This window comes from Panulirus ornatus, chromosome 43 (assembly GCF_036320965.1).
Source record: "Panulirus ornatus isolate Po-2019 chromosome 43, ASM3632096v1, whole genome shotgun sequence".
Lineage (NCBI taxonomy): Eukaryota > Metazoa > Arthropoda > Malacostraca > Decapoda > Palinuridae > Panulirus > Panulirus ornatus.
This window is the reverse complement of record NC_092266.1, coordinates 33,481,265-33,504,919: the sequence shown is the minus strand read 5'-3', so window position 1 is coordinate 33,504,919 and position 23,655 is coordinate 33,481,265. Positions and strand designations below refer to the sequence as shown.

Sequence of the window (23,655 nt, the reverse complement as noted above, 5' to 3'; positions counted from 1 at the left end):
GGTGATAATGGTGGTGGTGATGGTGATAATGGCGGTAGTGATGGTGATAATGGTGGTGGTGATGGTAATAATGATGGTGGTGATGGTGATAATGATGGTGGTGATGGTGATAATGGTGGTGGTGATGGTGATAATGGTGGTGGTGATGGTAATAATGGTGGTGGTGATGGTGATAATGGTGGTGGTGATGGTGATAATGGTGGTGGTGATGGTGATAATGGTGGTGGTGATAGTGATAATGGTGGTGGTGATGGTAATAATGGTGGTGGTGATGGTGATAATGGTGGTGGTGATGGTAATAATGGTGGTGGTGATGGTGATAATGGTGGTGGTGATGGTGATAATGGTGGTGGTGATGGTGATAATGGTGGTGGTGATGGTAATAATGGTGGTGGTGATGGTGATAATGGTGGTGGTGATGGTGATAATGGTGGTGGTGATGGTGATAATGGTGGTGGTGATGGTGATAATGGTGGTGGTGATGGTGATAATGGTGGTGGTGATGGTGATAATGGTGATGGTGATGATTATGGTTGTCAAGAAAGTGTTGTTGTTGTTGTTGCTTATATTCGTGGTGTAAATGGCAATGTTTCCTACAGTTGTTAGTGTCTGGGTTGTTACAGGACGCTAACAAAAATAGAGAAATCACTATCAAACCTAAACAACGGTTGACATGTTGTGTTTATGTAACCAACCAACATACGGTTATACACTAATGGTTAGGTTTTTTCTGGTTGTTCTTCCAGCAGCTCATAGTTTCCAAAGCTTGGAATGGTCGTTGCCGAGCACCTGCTTCCCTCTGATTAGTCATTGCTCAACATTTGTTCTCTCTTATTGGTCGAGCTCCAAATGCTCAACCGGTCATGTTGCAGCGCCCTCACTGGCTGGCTGGCGCAGCCACCTGCACGACCAGAGGAACAACCAGAAACTACATCTACAACCGAAGGCGCACTGACGCCCTCAGGCCATCGTGCGGTTGTGGCGAGCAACAGGTCCCGGGATGGTCCCGGCCTGGCCTGGGGTGGGCGTGGCCGGGCCTGAGATGGTCCCGGCCTGGCCTGGGGTGGGCGTGGCCTGGCCTGAGATGGTCCCGGCCTGGCCTAGGTTGGGTGTGGCCTGGCCTAAGATGGGCACGGCCTAGTCTGGGGTGGGCGTGGCCTGACCTGGGGTGGGTGTGGCCTGGCCTGGGAGGGGCGTGGCCCGGCCTGTGGTAGGTGTGACTCGGCCTGGGAGGGGCGTGGCTTGGCCTAGGGTGGGTGTGGCTGACGTCACAATCTTGACGTATCTGTAAACGATCTATGACGTCAAACAGTAAATGAAAACCATGCAGACGCTTAATCAACGCCACGCGGGCCCCTGATCGACGCCACATGGGCCCCTGATCGACGCCACATGGGCCCCTGATCGACGCCACATGGGCCCCTGATCGACGCCACATGGGCCCCTGATCGACGTCCCGCGGGCCCCTGATCGACGCCACATGGGCCCCTGATCGACGCCACGCGGGCCCCTGATCGACGCCACATGGGCCCCTGATCGACGCCACGCGGGCCCCTGATCGACGTCACGCGGGCCCCTGATCGACGCCACATGGGCCCCTGATCGACGTCACGCGGGCCCCTGATCGACGCCACGCGGGCCCCTGATCGACGTCACGCGGGCCCCTGATCGACGTCACGCGGGCCCCTGATCGACGCCACGCGGGCCCCTGATCGACGTCACGCGGGCCCCTGATCGACGCCACGCGGGCCCCTAATGGACGTCACGCAAGAGTCCTTGGATGAGAATGTTTCTCAACAGTCATGTGTCAGCACAGTATACTGCTGACAGTCTGGTAGTCATGTGTCAGCACAGTATACTGCTGACAGTCTACTGTCAGGCTGGGACTGACGCCTGGGGTCGTCACCATAACCCCTGACCTTCACACATCAAGCCAACTAATTTCCGCCAGTTAATTGAAACTTAACCCAAGACGCAGATGAATATGGTGTGCATTAAACCCGGATTACAGGTGTAAAGGGAGGTCATGGGTCACACACCAGGTTACAGGTCATGGGAGAGGTCATAGGTCACAGAGTACGTCAGATGTCATGGGATACTTCAGAGGCAGTAAGTAAGTCTAGGATCGCAGCACATGACAGAGGTCATGAAGAGGTCAGAGGTCTTCAGACCGACGATTTGAGGTCATGGATATGGCCAGAGGTCACTGGTCTAGATATTGGTCATGAAACTGCTTAGAGGTCAAGGTAACAGGTCTGTCAGAGCTCATAAGATTGCCAAGAGATTATGGTTCTAGGCAGAGGTCATAAGGATGCATAGAGGTTACGGGTTTGGCTACAGGTCACGAAATGGGTCAGACTCAAGAGGTACATAAGAGGTCAGGGGTCAAATTAATGCAAAAAGTCAAATATCAAATGAATGTGAGGTCACAACTGGGAGGTCACACAGCACCAAAAGTCACACAAAAAAGAGGTCACGAGGCAGGTCATAGGCTGCGGGGTAAGTCAGAGTTCACAGGTCGGGTCAGATGACACAGAGCAACCTAGAGGTTGTTAGGGAGGAGGTCAGAGGTCACGAAGCAAGCCACAAGCCACAAATTAGCCAAGAGGTCTCAGGGTAGGAAAACTTTACAGGGTAATTCAAAGGTCACAAGGCTTACCACAGGTCAGGGGACATGTCAGAGGTCAGGGGCGGCCAAGATCTCACGGGGGCAGGCTAAAGGCTACAGGTCACGGGCCAGGTCAGAGGGAGGTCACGAGGAGTTACGGGACATGTTGCTCTGAAGACTCGTCCTCGACGCGTCAGTAAACATGTATATACTTTAAAACTATGCTGGACATATTGGCTACCATCTCGAGAAAAATATATCATCTAGATGTACAGAAAACGTTGGCTGGGTACGTCTCGACCCGTCAGGAGGCGGGGCACCGTGGACGTGGGCTGGGTCGTATTGGTCACATGAACCGGCCGTCCACCAATCACAGACTTCCAACAATGTGGCGTCACGGGCAGATCATTCAACTGCTGCTAATCTGGACCAATCACTGAAGGTGAGTGACGTCACGGGACTGAGTAGGGAGGTCTGTGATTGGCTGCTGGCGATGGTCACAAAGACCAAGAGGGATATTCGGAATTTAAAAGCTATATGGAATGTCGTGGGTGATGGCCTGGTTATGCCTCTCATTCATAGAAAAATATCTAAGCCTGTCTCAGTGGTTTGACCAGCCATGAGCCCGGCAGGTAGATCCTGCGACTTATTTTCCAGATGTATTAACGAACTGAAAATCATGGCAAGTACCTTAACGTTCCTGACTTCTTGTTTACATACAAAGGTAATGTAATTTGGCAATAAATTAATTATCCAATGTGAGACTTGTGTTTCTTAAGAATCATCTGATTGGCTGAGTGAGTTTCTACATTTACACCAATCAACCGAACGACAGAGATAACGAGTCAGTGTACAGCTTATCTTATCTAGCCGATACCTTGATATAGCGAGAGGCTTAGATACTGACCCACTGTTGCCAAGATCTGAACTAACTACACTAACGTATGTCCTATATCTTCCTACAACGGTAAAGAACTCTTTGGTATAAGCTAATATCTGTTAAGCAGGTACACACTTCATTTTGATTGCATACATATATATATAATTATATATGTATATATAAACTATATATATTTAATCTATATAACAATTTATGCATAAGACATACACCATACACGTAGCGGTTTTTCCAAAGCAAGACAGGAAGTTATCTCTCACAAAATATGAAGTATATAGACCAGAGATGACGTCGTTCATTCATATGGAAGGTTCTACGAACGGATCTATGATCGTACTACATGGTCTGGCACGTCTACATCTACTGTATTATACAGTAAATGGTTTGACACCAGCCACTACTTCAAAATACATCGAGGGGCCTGCTGGGATCTACATGTTCTGCTTCAAGCACACACACCTCACTTTCCCTCTCTCATAATTACCTCTCTGAACTCACGACTGAAAATCAAGATGAACCTTTATTCACTTCAGACTAAAACCCCAGATTGAACAAAGGACTCAAATTGAACGTTAGACTCAGCCACGTTCACACCTCAGACTAAACCCAACATTGAGTCTTGAAGTTATTCCGGCAAGAGTCAGTCAGAAAGTTACCCCAACATGGCATAAACATAATAAGGAAGACAGTTCTTTTAGACTTGTTCACTACACTAACCTCAGTACAACACTTGCTCCAGTTGTCCTCCAGACTTGTGATGGCTGTCGCAGAGGAGCCTCCTGTCTGCTGGACCTACCAGGTATCATCACCAGGATCGGTACCTTCCTCATCCGTCTTAAAGCGGGGGCCAGACAGACGGATCCTCAACTTGTGCAACATAGTACAGCAGTCACCTGGCCCGGCCTGTGAGGAGGATGGTCAACATGGTGGTAGCCACGAGCACAACGGCAGCTTGTGTGCAGTACGGGTCTTGTGGACAGACACAATGTCAGGCAGCTGGAACACTTCTTTGGTCAACATTCCCCGCCATGTCTCCATGATGGCACTGAGCAATGATCAAATCCAGCCGGTACAATGGTCGCTCCTGGTCGTTGTTTAACGTGGCATAAAATCCAGCCCATGATCTTGCTGACTGAGGTCTGCCTGAGGAAATACTTGGCGGTCCAGTAAGTCTGGTGTTTCTGTAACATGGACTCCACCGTGGCCTGGGGATCCCAGTGTTGGATCCAGGTCTTAACCCCTGGAACCAGACTGGAAGTGAAGACTTGGTCATATTGTCTTACCACAGTTCCAGCAGGAAGCAACTTGAGGGTTCTGGACAGCCATCATGCACAGTATCATGCATGCATGATGGATGCAACACTTCCATGTGAATCTGGAACTTTAGTTCTGATTCCATCAAGTTAACAAGTTGATCCGCCAGACTAAAGTTCCAAACTTGGGCCACAGTTGCCGGCACCTGACGGCCTTCCTGACCAGTGGTCTTCCTCATGACTCTCATGATGGCCACGTCTGACCCGTCATATGACCGCGGCAGGTGAAGGGTCACCGTGACCCCACAACACAAGTAACCTCGTCAGACACCTGCAGGACAACATCATAACACAGGCTCTACATGACGGACACTCTGATCCTCGAGGCTGTGACTATTCATAATATTCTCAGGTATGAAACTTCTCATTTCTGTCAAGAACTCTTAATAATGCCACATAATATGTTGACAACCTGAATGATCCTGGACGATGACTTTCCTAAAGCTTAACAAACCAACCGTCAACCTCGTTAACCATCCAAAGTTCAACATTCATGACACACAGACAACAGAAGTGTGTCACACTGCCGTCCCTACACGCCTCACACCCGACCCCTGGACGTGGGCTTAGACTGAAGCCTGCACTGGCCTCGGTCTGAACCTCCTCTGAACACAAGACTAAACCTGAAGCTGAACCTCGTGGTCAACCTTCAATGTGAACACAAGACTGAACGTCACAAAACCCAAGATTTACCTATGACGAAACCCAGAACTTGAACCTGACTGAATCCCACAGTGAACCTCACTCAGGCTGAACCCTGTTGTGAGCACAACTGAATCTTGAATCACATGAATCAGATCGTGTCCAGCTGCCTCGCGAATCATCACAGAAATTACCTCACGAATAGTTGAGAAACGCACTGGATACGAACCACACACGGATCGCACACGAAACCTATGACTATGAACTTTGAATCATGCTGAACACTACAACATGAACCACACACACAAACACTCACACACACACACACACACACACACACGTCACTCACGGGTTGTACAGAAAGTTAGAATTCGTACGGCAACAGAGATGCCATAGAGTTGTATGAACTGGGCCAGTACAGGTACCATAGACATCTATGCTTCACACAGGAGAGTAACACAGAATCTCACACCAGTTATTTAAACACTGCGTTTGAAAAATGGCGTCTTGTATATCATGAATACAACAGATGTATATGTGAAAATATGGCCCGAACGGTGGTAGCACCACACCCTAGAGATAGATAGAGAGAGACAGCTCTACTGTGAACTATCTCTACGCACGTCCCATGTAAACTAGGGTCTGGGGTTACAGTCTACTGAGGGTTACGTCTGTTGTACTCAACAGGCTGGATGAGCCAGATCTCTAAAATTCTATCTTAAAATAATTTTATACACACCAATGGACAATATATGGAGCCATAGCGTTCATTGTAGCATAAAAAATATACAAATCTGTTAATGAATATTTTCATAGAGTCTTTGCGATAGAGCACAAAGGTTACAAGGGAAAATATAGATGTCTTTTAAAAATCATCTGCAAACTGACAGTCAGTAAAACAGTGAAACTGTGACTGTCAGTGAAACATAGAGAGACGGTCAGTGAAACACAGAAAATCTATTTCACCAAATTCTTGCCATTCTGTGTCTCTATTACACTTTGTGATCCTCTACTTCATCTGTATCTTCCACTTCAGTGTCTGTAAGATCACATGAACATCGTCTTCACTTACATAGTCTTAGCATTTCAACATCACGGTCTGCACATGATGACCGTCCAAACATCTCATCAAATCTTCATCTAAAACATCTTCAAACATGCCATCTCCTGCCTACAACGAAGCTACAGACATCATGTATCATATACCCCACTAAACATCTGCATCTCTTTACATCATCAAAGAAACGAAACATCGTCATGAGTTTCCTCTCTAACATCACTGCCTCCTCTCTCAACATCTTAATGTTGACTCGCTAATATGCACCTTACACATCGTTTTCTTTTAACTTTACTACCATCATCTTGACGGATTATTATAATCTATATAACCTTTATGGATTTTAATTACTGGAACCGATTACCAGGATTATGTGAATCATCGCATTGGGATTATCATTGTATGGATTACCATGGGAACGCGAATCAACACGATGTGGATGGTTGAGGTATGGATTATCAAGGCATGGGATATCAGTCGTGGATTATCAAGGTATAAATTATCACAGTGTGGAGTACCCAGGCATGAGTGGTCAAGGGCAATGTAATATTGAAAAGGTGTCTGAATTATCATGTACAAATTATCATTTACAGATTATCAAATGGTGTATGACTAAGATAGGGATTATCAAAATATAGATTGTCAGATTGTATAAAGGCGTGGATTATGAAGATTATGAAAAATAGTCAAGGTAGAGATTATCATGAATCATCAGTGTACATATCAACTAACATGAACTACTGAGTCCCTCCTAAAAACAATAAATACATCATAACTCTGATAACTTGTGATTATCTAATGATCTGAACAAACCTTTACCATGTGTGGTGAAGTGTTGTCTCATGAATATAATCTGCAAACAGAGAAGAGAAGTGAGGATTATGAATAATTTCTGTCAAGGGGAAGGAGGGATCCAACCTGTACAATCACTATAGCTTTCTCCCGTGTCGCTCTTTCGTTGTGGTTCTGTGGTAGTGTTGTTCGTCCCTGGCCTAGTGAAGGAAGATCCTTGCGAGAGGAAAGTACACAAGTTTACGTCTCTCTAGCTCGACGTGTTGTGTTCAGACTAATATGACCACATCATAGATTCGTGGTCAGTGATCACAAGTCAAAAACTTTATTGTCTTTTGCTTATTGTCGATATCTATAGATATATATGAACTGTACTATTTATAATGGCACTATAGAAGGTATCATAGTGAAGACATAAATATATATATGAATATATTATCTATCCATTGTCTTTAGGAGCAACGGTAATATGCGCTGTTGAATCACAATCAAGTTTTTTGCTACTTAGATCACTGGCCAGACATCCTGCCGTGGCCTCGTCGTTTTCAACACTGATTCTACCTTAGCAAAGCGTCTCACACAGGCGAGGTAATCTTACCGACACGTTCCCAGCGATGAGCAACTTGTGTCTGTGCGGCATTACACATTTGAAGCCTCGCTGCTGACACGATCTTCATGAAGATTGTCCAACACCTTCCCCAGGGGTACCTCCGTGGTTTCATATGTACTCGGGGGAACACCTGGAGATTCTGAGGCTTCACTTCGAAGAGTTGAGACATCTCTCTTTCGGAGGGTCGAGTCATCTCTGTCCCGAGGAGTCGAGACGTCTAAGTTTCAGAGAGTTCTGAAAACTTTCCTTCGGCGGTCGAGACTTTAAAAGTTCCTTTCACAACGGTTTGCGTCGCGTGACTCGGATGTCCTTCTCTACACCAGTACTTCCCCTGTTTATACATATGTTCAGTGTATCGCTAAGGGTTTCGATGCCTCGCCTCCTCCTGCCATACCAGATGATCTTGAATGCGACCCAGTATGGTGTCGGGTCTAGTTCTGACACCAGACACAGTGTGGTTCGTGAAGCCTCGAGACAGGAGGCGCTTAAAAAGTTGCCTTTACAGCGACGAGGCGGCCGAGGCAGCCTCTTCTCTCAGTCATCAAACGTCCTCATACAGGAATGAGCTTCAGGATCATGGCACTGTCCTGTGGGATGTTCCAAATGCCGGAGACGGATCTTGCTCAAGTTGGCGGCTGGGGACGGCCTTCTCTGGGATGGGATTCGGAGGGGACTGGGTCCTCTTCATGAGGGGAAGAGAGTCGTCTCCGTATAGGGAAGGGATGGGAGGACTAGAGAATGGGAGAGCAAAACACAGTGCATATTTCTGTGTTCTCTCCTCATGACCCTTGACCTCAGTCACCAGAATTATGACACACTGTGACCTCGTTGAAGGTGGTGGCGGTGATAGTGGGTCAATAGTGGTGATAATGGCTTTGTTGACCTCGATAATGATTCTAAGATTCTTTAGTGATGATAATTCTTATGATCCTAATAATTCTGTTGATGTTGATAATGATTCTGTTGATGTTAATACTGATTCTAGCGATGATAATACTTTTGTTGATGTTGATAATGATTCTAGTGATGCTAATGATTATGTTGATGTTGCTAATGATTCTAGAGATGCTGATGAATCAGTTGATGATGATTCTAGTCTTGATGATGATGATGATGATGGTTTGCTTGACAATAATTCAAACGATGATGATGGTTCTTCTGACGTCACTACTGACTGATTCTAGTAACAATAAAGATTCAACTGATATTCACCATGATTCTTGGGATAATAACATTTGCTGACGTCAGTTATGATTCTCGTAAAGATGCTGTTGACGTGGATGATGATTCTAGCTAGGAGAGAGAAGCCCCCAGGAGGTCAAGACGACAATGGCAGTGACAACAATGCTGGCACAGTAGTGACCTCAGAACAGGTCCGTCTCTCTGTGAATGTTGTTGTTATTGTTGTTGTTGTTGCTGCTACTGTTGTTGTTGTTGTTGTTGTTGTTATTGTTGTTGGAGTTGTTATTGTTGCTAGTGTTGTTGTTGTTGTTGTTGGTGGTAGTGGTGGTGTTGTTGTTGGGGGTTGTGGCCGGGGTTGTGGTCGTGCTGGTGGGGGTGGTTGCGCCGGAGAAGCAGGTGCTGGGGGAAGCTCCCTCACTGTTGGAGGCGCTGTTGGGGAAGAGCTGGTAGGGTTTGTCTTCGCCGCGCATCTCACACACAACGTTGGTGAGAGCCATGATGTAGTTCTTGGCTAAGGTCAGCGTCTCTATCTTGGACAATTTCCTCTCCCGCTTAACGTGTGGGATGACCTCCCGCAACGCCTGCAGGGAAACACATTGAACATTACCTACAACAACTGCAGGGAAACACATTGAACATTACCTACAACAACTGCAGGGAAACACATTGAACATTACCTACAACAACTGCAGGGAAACACATTGAACATTACCTACAACAACTGCAGGGAAACACATTCAACATTACCTACAACAACTGCAGGGAAACACATTGAACATTACCTACAGCAACTGCAGGGAAACACATTGAACATTACCTACAACAACTGCAGGGAAACACATTGAACATTACCTACAACAACTGCAGGGAAACACATTGAACATTACCTACAACAACTGCAGGGAAACACATTCAACATTACCTACAACAACTGCAGGGAAACACATTAAACATTACCTACAACAACTGCAGGGAAACACATTGAACATTACCTACAACAACTGCAGGGAAACACATTGAACATTACCTACAACAACTGCAGGGAAACACATTGAACATTACCTACAACAACTGCAGGGAAACACATTGAACATTACCTACAACAACTGCAGGGAAACACATTAGACATTACCTACAACAACTGCAGGGAAACACATTGAACATTACCTACAACAACTGCAGGGAAACACATTGAACATTACCTACAACAACTGCAGGGAAACACATTGAACATTACCTACAACAACTGCAGGGAAACACATTGAACATTACCTACAACAACTGCAGGGAAACACATTGAACATTACCTACAACAACTGCAGGGAAACACATTCAACATTACCTACAACAACTGCAGGGAAACACATTAAACATTACCTACAACAACTGCAGGGAAACACATTGAACATTACCTACAACAACTGCAGGGAAACACATTGAACATTACCTACAACAACTGCAGGGAAACACATTGAACATTACCTACAACAACTGCAGGGAAACACATTGAAAATTACCTACAACAACTGCAGGGAAACACATTAGACATTACCTACAACAACTGCAGGGAAACACATTGAACATTACCTACAACAACTGCAGGGAAACACATTGAACATTACTTACAACAACTGCAGGGAAACACATTGAACATTACCTACAACAACTGCAGGGAAACACATTGAACATTACCTACAACAACTGCAGGGAAACACATTGAACATTACCTACAACAACTGCAGGGAAACACATTGAACATTACCTACAACAACTGCAGGGAAACACATTGAACATTACCTACAACAACTGCAGGGAAACACATTGAACATTACCTACAACAACTGCAGGGAAACACATTGAACATTACCTACAACAACTGCAGGGAAACACATTGAACATTACCTACAACAACTGCAGGGAAACACATTGAACATTACCTACAACACCTATAGGGAAACATACATCATCATCTACAACACCTGTGCAAAAAATATTCATACAACATCATTATCATCGTCAGGTAATAAACATTTATAAGTAAAACTTAGTTATTTGGTCTACAAATCACAAAACATTTTAAAAAAACTCCGTTGAAAATAGTAACTCTGTATATTACTAACACTAACATCAACACTCACCAACACTAACATCAACACTCACCAACACTAACATCAACGTTCACCAACACTAACATCAACGTTCACCAACACTAACATCAACGTTCACCAACACTAACATCAACGTTCACCAACACTAACATCAACACTCACCAACACTAACATCAACGTTCACCAACACTAACATCAACGTTCACTAACACTAACATAAACGTTCACCAACACTAACATCAACGTTCACCAACACTAACATCAACACTCACCAACACTAACATCAACACTCACCAACACTAACATCAACGTTCACCAACACTAACATCAACGTTCACCAACACTAACATCAACGTTCACCAACACTAACATCAACGTTCACCAACACTAACATCAACACTCACCAACACTAACATCAACGTTCACCAACACTAACATCAACACTCACTAACACTAACATCAACGTTCACCAACACTAACATCAACGTTCACCAACACTAACATCAACGTTCACCAACACTAACATCAACGTTCACCAACACTAACATCAACACTCACCAACACTAACATCAACGTTCACCAACACTAACATCAACGTTCACCAACACTAACATCAACGTTCACCAACACTAACATCAACACTCACCAACACTAACATCAACGTTCACCAACACTAACATCAACGTTCACCAACACTAACATCAACGTTCACCAACACTAACATCAACGTTCACCAACATTAACATCAACACTCACCAACACTAACATCAACGTTCACCAACACTAACATCAACGTTCACCAACACACACGAGTCAAACTTTCATCATGAAGTGTTACGTGAGTGACGAGTGTTACTGAGTACGTAACATGTGACGAGCTGTGGTGGTGACGGGTAGCAGGACCGACCACTGTCATCTTGCAAGTTGAGGAACATGTAAATGACTCAGCCGCCGGTGTTTTCCCAAAATCAATTTGGTTTCCATATGTATATATTCATATTCTAAGGCGGGATACATGGGCCGCCGGCTCTTTGGAGACGCAAACCTAAATGACTTCATTTCCCGACGCTGTGTCACGACTGAAGCAGATGGATAAACCATCATGGGTGTAATGAAGTAACAATAATATAGTCTAGATCCGCGTTTCCTTCACCTTAATGTAAACACACACACACGAGGCACAGATTCTACAGAAGTAAATCACTGAACACCAGGAATGATTGTAACATCTTAGGCTCCTCCAGCAGCCTCCACACCACTAGTGCGTTGTGTGTGATCACGCTCCCTAATGTGTCTGTGTGGGTGTTAGACGTGTACACACTGTGTGAGCCATACACGTCCACACACTGTGTGGTTCACACACCTGCACACCCATGGTGTGGATGTAGCAACACAGGTGTCTTGTGTACTTTATTGTTGACAAGAAAACATTCAAAATACAGGGTGGAAAATGACATCCAGACCAGGCACCTGCAGCCCCTAGTGAGGTGATTCCTAACTCGTCAAGGTTGGCACCCACGATATCACATGATCCCACCTGTGGGATGTGGCAGGACGGGGATGTGTGGTCCCTATGTACTAGGTATGAAGTGAAGGCGGCGGTTACAAGCAGAGGCTACTGACTTTAAGCGATATGTTATCACCTGTACAATTATAAACCGGCTGTACAGTGAGGCGAGGCACTCATTATAAACCGGCTGTACAGTGAGGCGAGGCACTCATTATAAACCGGCTGTACAGAGGCGAGGCATTCATTATAAACCGGTTGTACAGTGAGGCGAGGCATTAACTCCCAGTGTAGGTATGTTGAGATGGTCTGTTGCCTGACTGGCTGGCTGGCGGGGTGGTTGGTGTGCACCGTCGCCCACAGGATGGGGGCTTCCCTACACGTCGAAGTGTTGGAACTCTCTACCCTCACATGTCTTCCCCAATAACTATGACCTGCCGCACATTTCTAAACACAGGTTTTTCAGTTTCTTAACAATTCGTAAATACTTTCCCTTGTCTTTTCTTTTCCCGTTTCATAATTCTCTCTATATTTCAATGGAAGCCCGGCCTTGATGTGGACTTTTGTCCATGGCTGGAACATTCAACATAAGAAAAAAAAAACTGGTCCAGAAGGTTGGTACAAACGTTAGAAATTACATAGAAGGCCCGAGGTAAACACCTACAATGTCCGCAAAGCACAATGTGACTCCATGATGAAGGTAGAGACTGAGTGAGTGAATAATGATACAGTGATAACATGGACGAGGCAGGGGTTAGTGATGGGGGAATAATGATACAGTGATAACATGGACGAGGCAGGGGTTAGTGATGGGGGAATAATGATACAGTGATAACATGGACGAGGCAGGGGTTAGTGAGGGTGGGGGGGAGAGGCTGCACTAACATCAAAAGCCAAGCAAGTATTATGATGCTAAGATGATCATCAACATTTACAAAGAACATGTAGATCTGGAACAGTTATTAGTAAATAAGAAAACAAGCAAGATGCCGCTGACTCTCTCAGTATGTAATTATTCACAAGGTAACAATGAAGACACTTTGAACTGGGGAAAAAAGATAAATGTAATTTACTTTATCTTAAATACACAATTATTTACCAATGTTCTCATGACTCTGTCCCAAAAATGGCGCATATTTGAGTAAGGTAGAAGTAAAGACATTTCTCTCCAACTGGAGTGAAGAAGAAAAAAAAATATTTATGCCAAGATACAGCAACAGCTTTTGACCTGGCGACTGCTGAACACTTCACCAAACAGACCAGGAACAACAAACCACTCGCAGGTGTCTGAACTTGCGTGAATAAACTATAAGCCATTACATGAGAGAGTGGGGCGGCTCCCTCAGCCACGCTCCAGGTAATCGGTCCAGTTTAAGGACATTCTTGACGCCATGAAAAATGGATTGACCAACAGATACCATTCTGCAGCGACGCCCGCACAGAAAACGGAGATAGTTACAATTTGAAGGTGTATGTATCTTGCACCGCTATAGACAAATGCAAACTATATCTGAAATGGTAGTTCTACGAACATCACTCTCGTGCGATGAAGAAAAATGACAAAAAATGCACGTGATAACTCAGGGTTGTTTTTTCAGGTCAAAAACATTGATTCAAAGGCAAATCTATGTTTTGAAAGTATTTCTAACGTTTTGATATTAACTAACAGTACTTTAAAGGCTTAGATATCGCATAATCATGAAGTATATTAAGTACGTTGTTAAAACAAAGCTTAATGATAGTAATAATTACATTCAGAAGCACGTTTTGTAAACTTTTATCAACCATGACAAATATGACCCATATTATAATATACCATATAGATAGTTTATCATTATGAAAATAATTTTTAATCAGTACATGATCGAAGGCATCTTGACCTTACATATCACACTATAAGCTTACTAAATACTTCTTACGTTGGACGACACTAAAATGTTTCTTTCTTACATGTCAACCAAAAGCATTGTACGTCGCTTCCGAAGGCCCCCAGGAAGCAAATAGTTATGAAATATAGGGTAATCATCAAAAAAAAAAAATAATAATGACAAGACTAAGCAATCCAAAAGATATATTTGTGTCACAGAATCTATTTTGCATTAAGAACTTTACCTTTACAAGAGATGTTAGATGTCTAATGTTGAAGAAAATGAGCTGAAATACAGGTAGGTGTTCAGAATATTTTCATCGGCCCACAAAACCTTCTGTTTCAAACCCAAGATCTAACATAATCACAACGCTTCATCACCAGTAACATACGCACTACTACTCTATAATGTTGCCTGAGGCCGAGGCATAAAAAAAATTATCAGAAAAATAAGCATGCAGTGCTTACCTTGTCTGATCAAAAAATTGTTCCACAAAGTTTGGACCACTTTTTCAGCATTAAAAATGTGACATATACAGAAATCTTAAAGGAAATCTAATCTACAAAGAAAATGGCTAAAAATACAGGTATTGCCTGGGTATTTAAAGGCTCTAAAACCTTTGCTTTAAGAATGGCATAAAACACATAAAAGGCCTGCTTTAAATCATATTTAACCAAACTAAATTCTATAATGCTTCTAGGGATCAACAGGTTGCCATTAATAATGAAATGTATCAAACATGTGATCAAAACTACGTTTTCAGAGCAAGAATCAGTTGTCCTAAAACCATATATGCAGCCCAGGATTGTTTTAAGATATTAAGAGTTTGAATATGAATATTCTGGTTCAATATGTCCCAGGACAGTCCCTGGCTCTGTATGTTCCAGGACAGAATCTTGAACCAAACGAAACATGATTGAGAAGTGTCTTAAGGTAAGTTTACGATCACCATGATGATGACAGACGTGATCTGAAGACATCCAGCGTGCCACCCACACATCATCCCAGCCTGCCGGGTCCAGGAGTGTCATAAAGCCATCACCATCGCTACCAATGAATGTTGTGTGAAGGATTCTGAATCTTTTATGTAATCAAAGGATTCCTCGTCGGCTCGCTTGTCAGCAAGGTCGTTCTGTGAAGCCCATCTTTGATGGCGTTCACCCAAAGTTATCTTAGGACAGCGGAAAATGACCCGAAGCAACTGGATTACGTACGGACAGTGGCGTAACTAGGGCGCCACTCAACAGGTTTCTTTTTTGACCCATGTTGCCCGACTGATATTTTTAACGGTTTGGTTTTTTGAGATGAAAAAAAGAAACTCGCCTACTTTTCAACTATAGTAATACTTTGCTACTATCAGTTGCATTACCGCTTCTACGTTACAACTTTGATCAAATAAGTCTTTAATTTTGTCTTTAAGAGTTTATATAAATCTAAGTTTGGCCTAACTCTCCAACAGTTTATAATTACACTGTATATATTTCTATATACATCCATAGTATGTACATTCTTAATCAAGCCAGGGGCGCAATTTCAGCGCTTGCCAAGGGCGCAATCTCCCCTAAACACGACCATGAATAGTTAGGTGTATTTTCTAGCTCAAAATACTTTTTGTTTTAAAACTGAAAGATAAGATATTCAAACACTTCTATACTTGGAATAATCATGGAAAATATATCATAATGCTACCGATACATACTCATTAAATACGATGCAATTGAGCAGAAATATTCTAGAATTGTCTTCATTTAACAGTTTCACTGATTGTCATTAAGAGGACTAAACGTTATTTCAACACCATATCTGTATTAAGCATGAAAAATGTTTCTTATGAATTTTTAAGGGAAACCAATTTTTCTGAGAAAAGTATCAAAAATTGAAAGAAATAGTTCAGGGTATTTTTCAGCTCCAAAAACTTGAGAGAAAAGATATTCAAACACTTCTATACTTGAAAAAATCATGGTTGATATATCATAATGCTCTCAGTTACTGATACATACCTAGTAAATAAAATGCAAAGGATCACAAGATATTTTAAGAATAATTATATTTAACGCCTTAATTGAGTGTCATTACGACGACTGAACGATATTTTAACACCATATTTGTATTCAAAATGAAAAATGCTTCTTATGATAGGTTTTCAAAGGAAAATACCAAAACTGAAGCTTATAATAGTTCAGAATGTTTTCAGGCCAAAAAATCTTTTTGTTTCAAAACTGAATTATGAAATATTGAAACACTTCCATACATAAAATAATAATGGTTGATATATCATAATGCTCTCAGTTACAGATGCTTACCTAGAAAATTCGATGCAAAGAAGCAAAAATATTTCAAAAAATCTTCATTTAACATCTTGAGTGTCATTTAGACGACTAAACGTTATTCTAACACCAGATGTGCAATCAACATGAAAAATAATTCTTATAATGAGTTTTCAAATGAAATATGTTTTTCTGATAAAAGTACCCCAAAATTAAAGGCTATACTTCAAATAATTTCTAGCTCCAAAAACATTTTGTTTCAAAACTAAAGCATAAGATACTCATACACTTCTATACTTGAAATAATCATAATCAATATGTCATAATGCTCTCAGTTACCGATGCATACCTAATGAATACGATGCAAATGAAGGAAATAAATTTTAAAATCAACTTCATTTCACAGCTTACATAAATGTCCTACAGACGACTAAACGAAATTTTGACAACAGATTTGTATTCAGCATGAAAAATACTTCTTCTAATGAGCTTTTAAAGGAAATCTATATTTCTGAGAAAAATCCCAAACATTGAAGGTGATAGTTCAGAGTATTTTTTGCCTCCAAAAACTTTTTGTTTCAAAATTGAAAGATAAAATATTCAAACACTTCTATACTTGAAGTAATCATGGAAAGTATATCATAATGCTCTTATTCACCTATAGTTACCCAGAAAACACCATGCAAATGAGAAAAATTTTTTTGAAATTGACTTCATTTAACAGCTTACTTGAATGTCATAAATACGACTAAACGATATTTTAACACCAGATTTGTATTCACCATGAAAAATACTTCTTGTAATGAGGATTTAAGGGAAATCTATTTTTCTGAGAAAAATGCCAAAAATTGAAGGTAATAAATAGTTCAGGGTATTTTTTGCCTTCAAAAATTTTTTGTTTCAAAATTGAAAGATAAAATATTCAAACACTTCTATACTTGAAATAATCATGGAAAAATTATCATAATGCTCTTATTCACCGATAGATACCAAGAAAATACGATGCAAATGAGCAGAAAGTATTTGAAATTGACTTCAATTAACAGCTTACTTGAATGTCATAAATACGACTAAACGAGATTTTAACACCATATTTGTATTCAGCATGAAAAATACTTCTTGTAATGAGTTTTTAAGGGAAATCTATTCTTCTAAGAAAAATGCCAAATATTGAAGGTAATAGTTCAGGGTACTTTTTGCCTCCAAAAACGTTTTGTTTCAAAATTGAAAGATAAAATATTCAAACACTTCTATACTTGAAATAATCATGGAAAGTATATCATAATGCTCTTATTCACCGATAGATACCCAGAAAATACGATGCAAATGAGAAGAAACTTTTTGAAATTGACTTCATTTAACAGCTTACTTGAATGTCATAAATACGAGTAAACGAGATTTTAACACCACATTTGTATTCACCATGAAAAATACTTCTTCTAATGAGGTTTTAAGGGAAATCTATTTTTCTGAGAAAAATGCCAAAAATTGAAGGTAATAGTTCAGGGTATTTTTTTGCCTCCAAAAACTTTTTGTTTCAAAATTGAAAGATAGAATATTCAAACACTTCTATACTTGAAATGACCATGAAGAGTAAATCATAATGCTCTTATTCACCGATAGATACCCAGAAAATACGATACAAATGAGCAAAAAATATTTGAAATTGACTTCATTTAACAGCTTACTTGAATGTCATTAATACGACTAAACGATATTTTAACACCAGATTTGTATTCACCATGAAAAATACTTCTTGTAATGAGTTTTTAAGGGAAATCTATTTTTCTGAGAAAATGTCAAAAATTGAAGGTAATAGTTCAGGGTATTTTTTGCCTCCAAAAACTTTTTGTTTCAAAATTAAAAGATGAAATATACAAACACTTCTATACTTGAAATAATCATAGAAAGCATATCATAATGCTCTTATTCACCTATAGATACCCAGAAAATACGATGCAAATGAGCAGAAAATATTTGAAACTGACTTCATTTAACATCTTACTTGAATGTCATAAATATGACTAAACGATAATTCAACACCAGATTTGTATTCAGCATGAAAAATACTTAATGTAATGAGTTTTTAAGGGAAATCTATTTTTCTGAGAAAAATGCCAAAAATTGAAGGTAATAGTTCAGGGTATTTTTTGCCTCCAAAAACGTTTTGTTTCAAAATTGAAAGATAAAATATTCAAACACTTCTATACTAGAATGATCATGAAGACTATATCATAATGCTCTTATCCACCTAGAGATACCCAGGAAATACGATGCAAATGAGAAGAAAATATTTGAAATTGACTTCATTTAACAGCTTACTTGATTGTCGTAAATACGACTAAACGATATTTTAACACCAGATTTGTATTCAGCATGAAAAATACTTCTTGTAATGAGTTTTTAAGGGAAATCTATTTTTCTGAGAAAAATGCCAGAAATTGAAGGTAATAGTTCAGGGTATTTTTTGCCTCCAAAAACTTTTTGTTTCAAAATTGAAAGATAGAATATTCAAACACATCTATACTTGAAATAATCATGGAAAGTATATCATAATGCTCTTATTCACCGATATATACCCAGAAAATACGATGCAAATGAACGAAAAATATTTGAAATTGACTTCATTTAACAGCTTACTTGAATGTCACATATACGACTAAACGATATTTTAACACCAGATTTGCATTCAGCATGAAAAATACTTCTTGTAATGAGTTTTTAAGGGAAATCTATTTTTCTGAGAAAAATGCCAAAAATTGAAGGTAATAGTTCAGGGTATTTTTTGCCTCCAAAAACTTTTTGTTTCAAAATTGAAAGATAAAATATTCAAACACTTCTATACTTCAAATAATCATGGAAAGTATATCATAATGCTCTTATTCACCGATAGATACCCAGAAAATACGATGCAAATGAGCAGAAAGTATTTAAAATTGACTTCATTTAACAGCTTACTTGAAAGTCATAAATACGACTAAACGAGATTTTAACACCAGATTTGCATTCAGCATGAAAAATACTTCTTGTAATGAATTTTTAAGAGAAATCTATTTTTCTGAGAAAAATGGAAAAAATTGAAGGTAATAGTTCAGGGTATTTTTTGCCTCCAGAAACGTTTTGTTTCAAAATTGAAAGATAAAATATTCAAACACTTCTATACTTGAAATAATCATGGAAAGTATATCATAATGCTCTTATTCACCGATAGATACCCAGAAAATACGATTCAAATGAGAAGAAAATATTTGAAATTGACTTCATTTAACACCTTACTTGAATGTCATAAATACGACTAAACGAGATTTTAACACCAGATTTGAATTCACCATGAAAATTACTTCTTGTAATGAGTTTATAAGGGAAATCTATTTTTCTGAGAAAAATGCCAAAAATTGAAGGTAATAGTTCAGGGTATTTTTTGCATCCAAAAATTTTTTGTTTCAAATATGAAAGATAAAATATCCAAACACGTCTATACTTGAAATAGTCATGGAAAGTATATCATAATGCTCTTATTCACCGATAGATACCCAGAAAATACGATGCAAATGGGGAGAAAATATTTGAAATTGACTTCATTTAACAGCTTACATGAATGTCATAAATACGACTAAACGATATTTTAACACCAGATTTGTATTCACCATGAAAAATACTTCTTGTAATGAGTTTTTAAGGGAAATCTATTTTTCTGAGAAAAATGCCAAAAATTGAAGGTAATAGTTCAGGGTATTTTTAGCCTCCAAAAACTTTTTGTTTCAAAATTGAAAGATAAAATATTCAAGCACTACTATACTTGAAATAATCATAGAAAGTATATCATAATCATCTTATTCACCGATAGATACCCAGAAAATACGATGCAAATGAGCAAAAAATATTTGAAATTGAATTCATTTAACAGCTTACTTGAATATCATAAATACGACTAAACGATATTTTAACACCAGATTTGTATTCACAATGAAAACTTCTTCTTCTAATGAGATTGTAAGGGAAATCTATTTTTCTGAGAAAAATGCCAAAAACTGAAGGTAATAGTTCAGGATATTTCTTGCCTCCAAAAACTTTTTGTTTAAAAATTGAAAGATGAATTATTCAAACACATCTATACTTGAAATAATCATGGAAAGTATATCATAATGCTCTTATTCACCGATAGATACCCAGATAATACGATGCAAATGAACAAAAAATATTTGAAATTGACTTCATTTAACAGCTTACTTGAATGTCATATATACGACAATGATATTTAACAGATTTCCAAATTGACTTCATTTAACAGCTTACTTGAATAACATAAATACGACTAAACGATATTTTAACACCAGATTTACATTCACAATGAAAAATTCTTCTTCTAATGAGATTGTAAGGGAAATCTATTTTTCTGAGAAAAATGCCAAAAACTGAAGGTAATAGTTCAAGATATTTCTTGCCTCCAAAAACTTTTTGTTTAAAAATTGAAAGATGAATTATTCAAACACTTCTATACTTGAATGATCATGAAGACTATATCATAATGCTCTTATTCACCGAGAGATACCCAGGAAATACGATGCAAATGAGAAGAAAATATTTGAAATTGACTTCATTTAACAGCTTACTTGATTGTCGTAAATACGACTAAACGAGATTTTAACACCAGATTTGTATTCAGCATGATAAATACTTCTTGTAATGAGTTTTTAAGGGAAATCTATTTTTCTGAGAAAAATGCCAAAAATTGAAGGTAATAGTTCAGGGTATTTTTTGCCTCCAAAAACTTTTTGTTTCAAAATTGAAAAATAAAATATTCAAACACATCTATACTTGAAATAATCATGGAAAGTATATCATAATGCTCTTATTCACCGATAGATACCCAGAAAATACGATGCAAATGAACGAAAAATATTTGAAATTGACTTCATTTAACAGCTTACTTGAATGTCATAAATACGACTAAACGAGATTTTAACACCAGATTTGCATTCAGCATGAAAAATACTTCTTGTAATGAATTTTTAAGAGAAATCTATTTTTCTGAGAAAAATGGAAAAAATTGAAGGTAATAGTTCAGGGTATTTTTTGCCTCCAGAAACGTTTTGTTTCAAAATTGAAAGATAAAATATTCAAACACTTCTATACTTGAAATAATCATGGAAAGTATATCATAATGCTCTTATTCACCGACAGATACCCAGAAAATACGATTCAAATGAGAAGAAAATATTTGAAATTGACTTCATTTAACAGCTTACTTGAATGTCATAAATACGACTAAACGAGATTTTAACACCACATTTGTATTCACCATGAAAAATACTTCTTGTAATGAGTTTATAAGGGAAATCTATTTTTCTGAGAAAAATGCCAAAAATTGAAGGTAATAGTTCAGGGTATTTTTTGCATCCAAAAATTTTTTGTTTCAAAATTGAAAAATAAAATATTCAAACACATCTATACTTGAAATAATCATGGAAAGTATATCATAATGCTCTTATTCACCGATAGATACCCAGAAAATACGATGCAAATGAACGAAAAATATTTGAAATTGACTTCATTTAACAGCTTACTTGAATGTCATATATACGACTAAATGATATTTTAACACCAGATTTGCATTCAGCATGAAAAATACTTCTTGTAATGAGTTTTTAAGGGAAATCTATTTTTCTGAGAAAAATGCCAGAAATTGAAGGTAATAGTTCAGGGTATTTTTTGCCTCCAAAAACTTTTTGTTTCAAAATTGAAAGATAAAATATTCTAACACTTCTATACTTGAAATAATCATGGAAATTATATCAAAATGCTCTTATTCGACGATACATACCCAGAAAATACGATGCAAATGAGCAAAGAGTATTTGAAATTGTCTTCATTTAACAGCTTATTTGAATGTCATAAATACGACTAAACGATATTTTAACACCAGATTTGCATTCAGCATGAAAAATACTTCTTGTAATGAGTTTTTAAGGGAAATCTATTTTTCTGAGAAAAATGCCAGAAATTGAAGGTAATAGTTCAGGGTATTTTTTGCCTCCAAAAACGTTTTGTTTCAAAATTGAAAGATAAAATATTCAAACACTTCTATACTTGAAATAATCATGGAAAGTATATCATAATGCTCTTATTCACCGATAGATACCCAGAAAATACGATGCAAATGAGCAGAAAAGTATTTGAAATTGTCTTCATTTAACAGCTTATTTGAATGTCATAAATACGACTAAACGATATTTTAACACCAGATTTGCATTCAGCATGAAAAATACTTCTTGTAATGAATTTTTAAGAGAAATCTATTTTTCTGAGAAAAATGGAAAAAATTGAAGGTAATAGTTCAGGGTATTTTTTGCCTCCAGAAACGTTTTGTTTCAAAATTGAAAGATAAAATATTCAAACACTTCTATACTTGAAATAATCATGGAAAGTATATCATAATGCTCTTATTCACCGATAGATACCCAGAAAATACGATTCAAATGAGAAGAAAATATTTGAAATTGACTTCATTTAACAGCTTACTTGAATGTCATAAATACGACTAAACGAGATTTTAACACCAGATTTGAATTCACCATGAAAAATACTTCTTGTAATGAGTTTTTAAGGGAAATCTATTTTTCTGAGAAAAATGCCAAAAATTGAAGGTAATAGTTCAGGGTATTTTTTGCATCCAAAAATTTTTTGTTTCAAATATGAAAGATAAAATATCAAACACTTCTATACTTGAAATAATCATGGAAAGTATATCATAATGCTCTTATTCACCGATAGATACCCAGAAAATACGATGCAAATGAGCA

General features: G+C 38.9%; 1 pseudogene; it reads right to left on the bottom strand.

Annotated features, from left to right (window-relative positions):
- Positions 1 to 524: 524 nt before the first annotated feature.
- LOC139762546 (uncharacterized) overlaps positions 525 to 23,655 on the bottom strand; it is a 56,649-nt pseudogene continuing 33,518 nt past the window's right edge.